Here is a 13,498-nt window from a genome sequence, read left to right on the forward strand (position 1 = left end):
ATCTCCTATTTTATCACATTGACTAGATATAAGAGCCCTGGTTATGTGTAAATTTTCCCCATAAACATATAAATAAACAACTGGGAATATACAATTCTAGTACACAATATTAAAAATGCTACTCAAGGAGATTTATTAAAAGAGAAAAGCATGCAAATTTTCTGATAATGCATAGGGATATAAAAACAAGCTGAATTTAATAGTATCAATATAGAATTATATCTTATTAGTTACCTTTAAGACATTTTTCTCTGCTTTATAAAATGTAATTTTATATGACTGAATAAATTCTACAAAACATGTTCACCTCCAAAAACAGAACTGTTTGTGATGTAAATACACTAGGCATTTGCTAGATGGTGCTACAACATACTCTTGAAAAGCTCTTGCAAGTGTGTTTTCTAACAGGAAATTTTCTTACAGTTAAGAATATTCAGATCTGCCTTAATATGTGGGGGAGACTTCTGGTATATGTATTATATGTTTTAAAAAGTAAGTTCTTGCATGTCTTCTGCTTCTATCTACATTTCAAATAACATTCTTGAATTTGGCCTATATTGAAAAATATAACTTTCTATCCTCATAGACCATTTTTACATATAGATAAAAACAAAGAGGTCACTGAACAATGCAAAAATACGACTTATTTTGTGTTTCAAGGAATAAGGATTTTTTTCACAACAGCAAGCATAGAAAAATAAGATTAAAATAAAGTAAAAGGATGTTTCTTTTTATTTATTTTTTAATTTAATATATTTTATTAAAATAACATAATTGAGGAACCATCAGATAACTATCTTGTCAGGCGCAATAAAAACAAAATTAAAACCCAAAATCATTAAGAAAACCTGTATTCCTGGCTTTCTTATAGACAAGGATGTGGCTAGAGATAGGCTAGGCTGCAGCTCACCCCATAGGGAAGCTCCTGGAAAACAGATTTAGTGTGTGGGAGCATCGCACTTGGAAAGCCATCCACACAGTACACCTTAGATACAGTAAGAGGAGGGTTTGTCCACAAAGTCAGGTTCTGTAGTACCAAAGCAGGCTTCCTCAGGTGGCCAGGACTCGTGTGCAAAACTGGCACTGTACCAGTCAGTCTGTGCCTGCAGCAGATAGGCTCAGAGCCAAGTTCCTGGCTGCAAACCCCTGCAGCAGCCAGAGTGCCAGCCACTCTGACTTCTCTCCAAGGCCCTTTCTTGCCCTAAAAGTACTCAGCTGACTTGTATGCCTCTGGAGAAGAGCAGGCTAGCATGGTAGACAAACAGCTTCCTTTTCATTTTCCAGGGCAGTCAGGAGGGGTAGAAAAGAAGGCAACATGAAGTTAAGGCCCTGTGAGTAGCAGCAGCTTCTCTGAAAACGTGCATTCTGCCCCCAAGGAAACAGTGGTGCCTGCTGAATCTCTTTCCTCCCCTGGTGGCCTACGAACAGCTCCATCATCAGCTAGAAAACTGACCGGTAGCCTTGGGGATGTGGTCAGTGTGCAAGCGTTGATGTCCTCAGTGTGGGACGCCCGATGTAAAGAGGGCTCAGAGGCGCTCCTGTTGATTTTTGGCAGAGAGTGCTGAAGCAGCTCGATGGAAGACAGGATCTGGGGAAACAGCAGCCTCTCTTCCTTTACTTTCTTCACACAGTCAGCCACCAATCTCTTCATTGCCTTGGGCCAGTTCTTGTAGAGCCATGAAGATGATCTGATCTCGGTTGTTGATGTGCGAGTAGGGAAGCTCCCCACTCATCAGCTTATACAGCACAATGCCATAGGTGTAGACATCAGACTGGAAGCTAAAGGGGTGGTTATCCTGCATTCGGATTACTTCTGGGGCCATCCACAGCATGGAATCGGTGGGCTGTTCAACCTATTGAGAACCAACCACTCCAGCGTGACTTCACTGTTGCCAAACCAAAATCTACAATTATCACTGTGAGGCCTTCATGGAGAAATATATTGTTGGATTTCATGTCTCTGTGGATGATATTCTTTGCATGCAAATAGTCCATTCCCTGAGCTGTCTGCCAGGCAATGTTAATATTTGGAACTTGGTCTCCTGGACGTGTAGGTGTTTACAGAGACTGCTGCCTTCACACCACTGGGTCACAATCGCCAGGTTGTCCTTTGTTATGTATCCCCCGAACAGCAGGATATTAACATGCCTAGTTTTACACAAGACAGCCACCTAGTTCCTGAAGGCCTGAAGCTGCTCTGGATCAACCACTTTTAGGATCTTTACTGCAACATCTCCATGCCACATAGTGGAAAGACTACTAATGGGAGAAAGTATATGTAATACTTCCGGCAAGGGGCTAAAACCCACAATATTTGAGAAACTCAGTGCAATATACCAATAGTGGAAAAAGAACCCAACATAGGTGAAATGCTAACATTGAAAGACATTGATACTACAGTAACGGTGTGAAAAAGAAATGCCCAGCATATATAATCATCCAAGAAATGAAAATCAAATCCACAGGAAGTTAAACTGCTCCAGTTCAAATGACCATCATCAAAAACACCAAAACCAAAATGAACCAATGAAATGTAGACAACCAGAAATGTCTCACAAACTAAATTACTGCAGACACTATGGATAATAGTACTTTTCCTTTAGAACTTAAGAACAAAACCGCCAAGTAAGCCACAAACATGACTAGTAGGCACACTTTTGAAAATAAATGAAATCAGTATGTCACAGAGATATTTGTTCTCTCGTATGTTTTATAACGCCACTGTAAATAATGAAAGAAGTGAAATTTTCCTATGTATTCTCCCACTGGTGACTATATAAAGAAAATGTGATAGACTATATAACACTATCCAACCATCAAGAGAATAACATGATATTGTGAATGAGAAGGAGATTGATAAATACTATATGATATCACCCATTTGTAAACTCATAAGCAGAAATTGATGTCATAGAAATGAAAATAGTAGTAGTTAGCAAAGGCTAAGGGAGTACATTTATATAAGAGAGGGAAAACCTATGAACATAGTTGAACAGATGTTCTTGTTGTATGAATGTGCATCTTTTGAGTATATGCCTAAGTGGAATTACTGGATACTGAGGTAGACTAATTCCCATTTTTGGTTAGGAGGACTGGGCAGTCTATGGGACCTCTAGTGATGGATCAGTATTTATACCTAGTATACAAATGGACTTTGGGAGCCCATTGCACATAGAGGGATACTTTCTCAGCCTAGACACATGGGGGAGGGCCTGGAAGACCTGGAGGGCATAGGCCCTGCTCCAAATGATATGACAGACTTTGAAAACTCCCCATGAAAGGCCTCACCCTCCCTGGGGCAGAAAGGAGATGGTCTGGGGTTTGGTGGGGGTGATAAGGGAGAATGAGATGGTAAGGGAACTGGGATTAACATCTAAAATAAAATTGTTTCAAATTCAAATTAAAAAATGAAAACAGTAGAAAAAATTTAATCAACAGGTATTAAGTTGCCATTAGATATTAAAATTAAGATCTGCTGAATACTATGCTGTATGTTTTGTTAAAATAGAAGAAATCTCTTTATTTTTTCTATCAAAAAATAAGGAATGGAAATGGAAAGATTAAAATTTTTCAGTTTTAATAGTCATCAATGTAACCTACAGAAGAAATTACTTTTGTATGTTATGTTTTTTGCATATTTTTATAATAAAATCTATGAAATTAAAATTAAAAAGTAATGATAATTTGAAGATGATGTGTATGTTCAATATGTTCAGTTGACCATGGCAAAACAGATTATGAATTAAATTATCACATTGTGCCTAAAATTGTGTATAGATATGAAAGCAAGTGAAATTTAATTAATAGAAATAAGATTATTCTGATTGCTTTTTTATGACCCTTGAGACCCAATACTAGGTTTGCAGATAATTGGCAAGGGCTTTCCTACACTCAGTCAAACATCCAACCATATGACTGAATTTTAAACATGAAAATTCAGTAACTTGAAACACAAAACTATTCAATATTTATCTATTTTCCTTCTTAGCAGAACAAGTGCCTCATTGTCCAAAAGTCCAAATTTTAAGAATATGGATAAATATCTATCCCACAACTATTAGCTTTAACTGTGTATTGGTGATCTACAACCTACATCTTAGATAATATCCTACAAAATTGTCTTTTCATAGAGAAAAAGATGCCATACAAAGATAAAGAAAATAGTGGCAGCATACATTTGCTAACCCAAATTAACTCCAGACATCAAAATTATAACTTTTTAGAACTTCAAAGCACTTGGGATCTATATGACCTAAAATAAGAAACTGAAAAATAATGAATTCCTTTCTTAAGAGCCCAAGGCTCTGAGATTCATCACACAGACACTCTTCCCAACCTGGATAAACTTTCTTGTTTATGTCAAATACGAGGCTTCTGTTTTTGTCAATACAAATTGCTGAGTCCTACAAGCAAATACATGATTTCAAGACTGATATTGGGGCAGGAGACTCTTCTCTGGAAGAGGTTATTTCTACTGCTCTCAGCATTCCTTAACTTCTTGTACTTGGTCTAAAGTTGGAAATTTATGAGATTTTTTTTCCTTCCCTGTAAATTTATATATTGGTATTCCTTGTTCATGTCTTGTTTAGTTGTGTTATTGAGGTTGTCTTCCTGAAACTTTTAGAGATGCAATCTGGAAGCATATCCCCTGGTCCCCTGATTCTTAGAGCCTCTCTGCTCCCTTTGCATCTTATGTGCTGGGGTTATACCATAGATGTACTAGCTGACCCTGGGCACCAACAACTACTGTTTTCCTCAAAATTTTGATAGTTTTTTTTTTGTAATAGTTTACATTTGTTACAAGAAGTTTCTTTTATGAGGCCTGAGACATACACTTATAATAATTAATAATAATAATAATAATAATAATAATAATAATAATAATAAAAGTTTAGGCTCTCTACGGCGATACTTGACCTCACTAGTCCCAGGTGGTTGGCTGGGTTCAAGTACCAGAAATGATTTCCTTCTTATTAAATGGGCCTTAAGCCCAATCAAAGAGCTATTGGTCAAAGCCTAGATAAGAATGCCACTACTGCATTCTTAGGGCTGTTGTGCCATGTTGGTATGTGTGGTGGTTCACTAAGCTTACTGTAAGGTGTACGGGTTTTTCCTCCCGCTGCCAGTCTTGTCCCGCTGCCACGCCAGCCCCAAATAATACACAGAGACTCTATTTGATACAATGCTGTTGGCCCAGTTACTTGTTTCTTACCGCTTAATTATTAACCCATTTCTGCTGATCTATGTATTTCTCTTACCGGGGAGTTGGCCGGCATACTGCTTTCTCCAGACTCTCCATCTTGACTCCTCCTTCCTACTTCCTCTTTACTCCTTGTCTCCCAGTCCCTCCTATCTTCCTTTCCTATTGGCCAACAGTGTTTTATTATTAACCAGTATGAGAAACATATATACATAATGGCATCTCCCATCAGCTTACCTCCTTGGGAAGCTTACATGTCACCTAGCTACACCATGAAAGCTAGTTCAAGGAAGAAGCTATAAGGTCAAACACAACCTAGATCCTCTAAACCCTCTGTCTTCTGAACAAAAGCTAAAACAAGTTCTTCTCATGCCTGATTTGGGAGTTTTGGTTGAATATTCTATAGCTCTTATCTTGAGAGGGTTTATCAGGCCATGTAGGAAAATTTCATTTAAACTAAACAACTAAACACACACACACACACACAAACACACACACACACACATACACACACACACACACACACACGAGAGAGAGAGAGTAAGAGAGAGAGAGACAGAGAGACAGAGAGAGATGACTATCACCACCACTGAGAGACAGAGACACAGAGGAATACAGACAGACTCATGCATTATATATAATTTTAGCTAAATCAATAATTAAAGTGCTGGGTATTGGTGGTGCACGCCTTTAATCCCAGCACTCCGGAGGCAGACAGGCAGATATTTGTGAGTTTGGGCCAGCCTGGTCTACAGTGCTAATTCCAGGACAGGCTCCAGAGCAATACAGAGAAACCCTGTCTCGAAAACCCAAATAAATAAATAAATAAATAAATAAATAAATAAATAAATAGCATTATCACCTTTTACTACCTAATGGTTATTTAACCCTTATACCTCTCCTTCTATGAAACTGTGACATTCTTGTGTTATTTGTGCTGGTTTAAAATTGTTGAAAGAAAAATATTTATTACATGTTCATATTATATAAAATACTGGGAACCAATAGTATTGAGGTGGTGAGGAATGGGTAAGGGTGTAGAGGGATATTCTCTTTGTCTCTTTCTGTGGCACTGACCACGCCCATTGGGTGGTGGAGCCATGGGTGGAAGTGACCTGGGGAAGGAGGTCTGAGGGGGAAAACTCTCTTGCTGGCGGGTCGTGGAGAGGAGAGCATCCTGTGGAGCCTGCTGGTGTTAATCTGTCTAGGTTGTAAGTTATTTCTCCCTGAATAAACATTTATTCGGCCTATTTGTTTATCCTGATCCTTATTTAACCGTAATATAGGGAGATTAAGGTTTTCAGTTCTTGCCTATTCTGACAGGTATTAGTAATTTATACTGGAAACAAAAGGTCAAGAAGAGTCTCTAGGCTAGCAACATAAATGAGACCAAACACAAAATAGGCTACTTCCTTGTGTTTTCTTCTACTTGATGTAATAATAATCCTGAATTTTTAGGTTTTGAAAATAGTTTCAAAAATATGAAATACAAAATAATTGGTTTAAAACAAAAGAATACAAATCTATAGTCATATAAAGACAAATTCTAAAATATTCCCTACTAACTGAAAAGAATGAAAAAAAAAACATATAAATAGAAGCACTAGTACCAGACATGATAGACAATTTGACATCAATGAACATGTAGAGATCACAGAATCTAGTTGTAGAATACTTTACAATATATAAGAATTACATGATAAAGTTTGTGCTCTGAATAACAACTCTAACAAACTAAGAACTAAATCACGCGGTTTAATAGAATTAATTAATAATAAAAGCACAATCTGAAATAAAAGACAAAGGTGGTTATTGAGCTCTCACTTCTGTATAATTACAAAATAAAAGATGAAATTACATTGTAAAATAAGAAATGTACTGAATAATATAAACTTAGTTTGTCATATTTACAGAATACATTTTAAATGATAATTCGTATGAACTTAATATTGATATGTGTGAGAGCTTACAAATGAAAACTCATGAGTATGTAATTTAGAAAAATCCAATACAAATACAGGAAATATGAACATTCTATACCCAATTTAAAATTTGTTTTTGAGATTATAACATCATTTTATCATTTCTCCCTCCCCTTTCTCCATTCAAACCTTTTAATATATATCATCTTAGTTGTTATTATGTTCAATATTCCTAAATATGACTTGCTCTGTCGGTCTCTGTAATGTTACTTGCATGGAAGTTCTCGGGGTTGACCATTTGGCACTGTACAACCAATTGCTACATTATTTCCTGATGAAGACCACCTCTCATGCGTCCCAGATTTCCTCAGTTGCCTACAGCTCTTTGCATAGTGTTGAGACAATGTGGGTTTTCCCTCGTACAGCCTGACATGTTCATTGGTTTTATCCTTGTTCATGTCATATTTAAACAGCCAAGTTGGTATAGCTTCTGACATTACTAAGAGACACAGCCTCACAGCAAACTTCTTGATCCTTTATAGTTTTCACTCTTGCTTCCAGAACAAGCCCTGAAACTTAGCGTTGGAATGTTCTGCATATGTATTTACTGGGACTAGGCACCAGAACTCTGCACTTTCATTGGTTTTTGGTTTCTGTAATGGTCTTTGTTGTAAAATGAAGTTTTCTTCATGAGGGGCGGATACCATATGTATTTGTATGAATAAGGTAGAATGTTTAGATTGTTGTTTTATGTGAAATTTAAGCCCTTCTTAAAATATAACTTAACCACTTAGGCATCTCTCCAGGCCTAGGCTATGATTTTCTGTCATTTGGAATGTAACTCCTTTTTTGTCAAGATTAAAATTAAATTATTAGCAAACAATTGAGAGTAGATATAAAAATATCTGTTGCTGTCCTACAAATAGGTGAAACATAAGTGTATTTTTAAATTAAAAGTACATGTCACTTATGTTTCCATCTTACAAAATGTAACACTTAGATGTCAGATATAAATCCATCAAATGCACACAAGATCGATATGATGTAAACCACAAAATTTTTATCAGGAACCTTATACAAAACAATAAATGGAGTTATGTATATGGAGGTATATTCTATGTCATGGACAGGAAAACTCAGTGCTGTAGAAATGTCAGCTTTAACAATGTGATCTGAAGACTTGGCATCATCCATATCAGGGTTTCACAGTGATTTTGCCAACATTTAAAAACTGATTCTGAAGTATATATTAACTTGGAGAGACTCAGAACTGGGCCAATCCAGTATGGAAGTGGAACATATTCAGATTAGTGACACAGCTCAACCTTAAGAGTTACTACAGAGTCATGTTTAAAAGTTAGTGGTGCAGGAGAAAGAGGATATGGGTGGGTGGATAAACAAAATAGAATAACCAGCTGGATCAGAAGGAGACCAACACAAACTCAGTCAAATAGTTTTTAGTATAGGAATGATGGAAACATAATGTTTAAAATACTTCTTCCAATGATGCCGGAATAGGTAGACACTGACATTCCTCAAAAGAGAAAATGTAGGCATGATTGTAATAGAAGATGTCCAACACAGCAAACAATACATAGATATTGAAAACAGAAATTAGAGCTGTGTCTATCTTATGTGCAGCCTTACACAGACTCACACCAGTAATATGCAGACAAATACATTCCAGAACTTTTACTGTCTGCTTAATTTCTTGTAAGCTTAGAAATTAGACTGACTTTAGATCAGTTTATTTAGAGTTGATAATGGCCATTCTAACACAAATTAAAGAGCTTCTGTAAATCATTTAATAGATTATTAGCCCTTGCTATTTTTCCCTTTCTGATTCCCACATCAAATGCAAGGCCAATTTAGAGGATTCAGTTTGGAGCTCTGCTTGGCTTGTAATGTGTTCTATGATGTTTAAACTGAGAGTAGGGAAAGTGAGCTACTGACAAGGGGAACAGCTGACAGAGGGCTGTATCACAGCTGTGCTGCGCAAACCCAAGTGAGCTATGCATGTCTTCCTTTGCTAAAATGCTAAAATGGCTATTCTCACATATTATAGTTAAAGTCCCTCCATTCTTTTCAAAGTTCCCAAAGTTAGAAAACCACAGTTTTCTTAGTAAGATCAAACTTAGAGCAAAAGTAGGCAACTTCAGAGGTTCGTTTCTTTTACATGGTCTTCTGAAGCCAACTCCATATCCTCAGATCCCATTTTGTCTTCATTCTAAAGCTTATTTTCATATAGTATATTTTGATCATATTCCTCTCTCCCAATTCAACTATGATTTCCCCACCTCCCTACCCATCCAACCAACTTTGTTATTTCTCTTTCTTTAAAAAATAAAAATAAATTAAAACCAAGGAAATTAATCAAAACAAAAAATAACAAAGCAACACACAGACACACACACAGAGAGAGAGAGAGAGAGAGAGAGAGAGAGAGAGAGAGAGAGAGAGAGAGAGAACAACCACAAAACAATTACAGAAAAGCCATAGAGTCTGCTTTGTGTTTGCCAATTGCACCTGGGCATAGACAATCCACTGAAAAAAAAAATTGATTTTTCCTTTTATAACAAGAATCAACTGCAAGCAGTTTCTTGGTTAGATCTGGGTGTCTTTGTCCACTGTCCCATCTCATTGCTGAGATTTCAACTGGTTTGAAACTATAAAGGTCTTGTGCATGCTGTCACATTATCTGTGAGTTCATATGTCTCTCAATTGTATTGTTTCTGCAAGACATCATTTTCTTGGAGACATCTATCACCTCTGTTTCTTACAATATTTCCATTTTCTTTTCTGCAAAGATTCTTGAGAGTGCTCCAAAATCTTTAACTTTCTGCATGTTTTCCTGTTGTGGGTCTGTCTTAGTTACATTGTGACCAAGAAAATTTATGGAAGAAAGCATTTAACTGGGGGAATTGCTCATAGTTTTGGAGGGTGAGTCCATGATGACCATCATAGGAGGGACATGTCCCAAGCAGGCAGGTTGGCATAGTGCTGGAGTGGTAGCTGAGCCCTTACTTGTAGAGCAGTAGCTGAGCTACCAATTTGGAGGCAGAGAGAGACAAAAATTGACATGCAGAGGAGAGAGGGAGACGGGGGGAGAGAGAGAGGATCATTTATCATTAATTAGGAATGGCACAGTCTTTTTGAAACCTTAAAGGTCACTTCCACTCCCTTTGGAGATGACACACTACCTCCAACCAGGCCACATCTCCTCATCCTTTCCAAACAGTTCCACCAACAAAGACCAAGCAAGAATTCAAACAATTGGGCCTATAGCGAAATTCCCACTCAAATCACAGCAGAGTCTCTGTGTTAATTACTATCTAGTGCAAGAAGCTTTGTCCATCTTGTTTGTAAGAATGCTGACTTACTGAGCCATCTTTCCAGCCAAATATTATTGTCATTCTGGATTCAGTTATCATAAAAATTTACCTAGGACCTGGAAATAGTACCTTCTTGTCATATTGTTACAAGTTCTCAGAGATACCAGTATGTGATCATTGAAAAATAAACCCAGTGCATTGCGATTACTCATTTCTTATCACAGATGAGGAGGCTGGAATGCCATTCTTTCATTGAACAAAGTTGTAAATGAAAAGCCTAGAGTCGGCCTTTCTGCTAAAATTCTTCAAGTGTTATATTGCTGTGAATAAGAATCATTCATTTTCCCCTTGTGTGTGCCAAGTGCATGTTTCATTGTTTGGCTGAGCAGACAGAACAGATGAAGGCAAAAGAGGCAATACTCAAGAGCACAGTTACTGATAAATAATTACAACAAGGGCATTATAATTATTTAATTAAAATCTGCGCATGGGGGGAGATTATGAGCCTTTCAACTTGCTACCCCATTTAGATGTTACTACTCATTAACCATTTTAGCTGGAGTCAGCACTGAACTGTCCAAACACTCCATTTTATCTTGGAAAGCTGTACAGTCAGCACCATGGCTGCATGCTCTGTATCTCACTACAAGGGACCATGGGTGTATTCCCTAATAGCTTTGGGAGACACGTGGGTATCTTAACTACCAGTAACCCTCTCATAAACCTTCCTGGGACCATGGAAGCTTTCCTGTGTAACATAACGTCCAGAAATCACACTTGTATTTATTCTCATTATGCACATGAGCACACTTCAATTGACTTAGTAATTGCACACAATGTGTATGTGTCAAAACATCACCCAGAATCCCATGGATATATACAATTGCAATGCTTTTATATTATTATTTAAAACATATTTAAAAAGTCACTTAAACCTCTGCCAAAAAATACCAATCAGAAGAATTAGCTCTATCTGAAAATTCTCTTTTTTGATGTATTTAAGCTCATGATGCCGAGTTGGATATTTATCTGTGTCAAGTCTATACCCATCAACCCCAAACCCACTGCATAGCAGAACAGCAGGATGCCACTATTTAATCTTAAATGTAAACTGGAACAATATAAGCTTACATCCATGCACACATGTATGTGAACACACACGCACACACACACACACACACAAATTAGACTTTTACTATTCCAAAACAGCCTAGGAAATTGGGAGTCATGATCTTAATTTGTCACTTGGTCTGTCTTTCCTTTAACTTTGGTGTTTATTGATAAGTAATTTTTGTTTTATTCTGCTCTGGCCCAGTTTTATGATTTACCTAGTTTCTAAAAATATATGAAATTACTCAGCTTCTAAAATCAGCTTGAAATAGGACATCAATAAGCCCCCAATGGCACAGTACCTATGAAAAATAAGACAATTAGAACTGTGGGCAAGCAGTGTTTTAATAATTTTAAATCATGTTTCCTTGACTCTGGGATACTTTATTTTGAAATTTTTTCTAAGTTTTGCATTTTATTATTCTTTGACTGTTTTAAAATTTTATTTTTTAACATAGTTTGATTACACAAGACAACAGACTTCATTGTGACATTTTCATACATGCATTGTGCACTTTGCCATCATTTAATTAACTTCACAGGCAACCCAGTGGGCTATCCGATGGATCCATTTTGGGGATAATTGCTGTGCTACATTACCAAATCTACCCCTCCTTACTTCCTATGACCTCCCTGTCCCACATTTACCTCTCTTTAGTAATAACTTTTATCTTATCTTGTTTTGGTTGGAATATGAAACATGTCCCAGTCCTGACGTGATGGTGTTATTTAGGAAGCCTGTGGAACCTGTAGGAGGGGGAGCCTCACTAGATGCGGTGAATCCCTAGAAGAGAGCCTTGAGGAGTTTACTTCCTGGGTGCACCGTTCACTCGCTCCTTCTTGGCTCTGGACACAATGTGACAAGCCAGGCTCTGGTTCCTGTTGCATGTCCTCTCTTACTTTTGGCATGTCTTCTCCACAATGAAGGAATGCTCTCCTCCACCAGTAAGCCAGGACAACCCCTTTCTTCTTTAAATTGCTCCTTGACTCTGAGCAGTCTAAGAGACCTCAGACAGTGGAGCCAGGATGTATCCCTGGTGCACAAAAGGACTTTGCAAACATATCCCCCATGGAGGGATAACTGCCTTATTCTAGAGATAGGAGAGAAGCCCTAGTCCCTACTTCACAGGACCTGTCAGATCTACATGACCCCAACTGGATGGCATTCCCCTACATATGGTATTGTGGTGGGGGGTTGGGAGGGGAGGGTGTTTAGAGTGCATGGGAGAGGGTAGAGAGGGCAAAAGGGAGGGAAGGAGGGAGGGAGGGCTAGAAGGGAGGAAGGGAGGGAGGGAGAGGGAACTGGGATCGACATGTAAAATAATAAATTAAAAAAAAAATGCTTTGACTCCAAAATTTAAGTTGAAGAACAAGTTACTGGGGAAAAGTATTTCTATTTTTGTTTCCACAGAAAATGAAAAGATGTGGATTCCTTCCAGACTAATGTGGTTTGATCACACCAGACCGCCTGAAACAGAGTACAAGCTGATCCTACATTCCAAACAGCTGGACAAAACAGCCCTACAGACTACAGCTATGATATCTGAATCTTCTTTGAATCCCCCAAGACAGCGCCCCTTACCAGCAGGAAGTAGTTTGGAAAGAACGACGCCCAAATTCCCAAATATTGTGTATAAATGTTTGTTTTCATTTAATTGGACTTTGTTATATAAAATTAAATAAAAAATACTCTATATTCATAAAAAAAAGAAAAAAAATAAATAAATTGCTCCTTGACTGATATTTAGTTACAACAACAAGAAAAGTAACTAGGAGAACCCAAACTCTATTCTGTCCCTTTCTTCTCTTCCGTTAGATGTTTGTCTGTTGTCTTCTACTTATTTTTATTATATATTCATATGAGCAATCATAGTTACAGTTTATACTGAAACCACGGATTCTGCTTACAGGAACAAGAAGTCAGCTTCTTCCTC

The 13,498-nt window shown here is 37.5% G+C and overlaps 1 pseudogene; it reads right to left on the bottom strand.

The window, feature by feature from the left end:
- Positions 1 to 1,321: 1,321 nt before the first annotated feature.
- On the bottom strand, positions 1,322 to 2,246 carry LOC127215441 (RAF proto-oncogene serine/threonine-protein kinase-like; annotated as a pseudogene).
- Between the last annotated feature and the right edge of the window lie 11,252 nt (positions 2,247 to 13,498).

The sequence above is a fragment of the Phodopus roborovskii genome, unplaced genomic scaffold (genome assembly GCF_943737965.1).
Source record: "Phodopus roborovskii unplaced genomic scaffold, PHOROB, whole genome shotgun sequence".
In the NCBI taxonomy this organism is placed as follows: domain Eukaryota; kingdom Metazoa; phylum Chordata; class Mammalia; order Rodentia; family Cricetidae; genus Phodopus; species Phodopus roborovskii.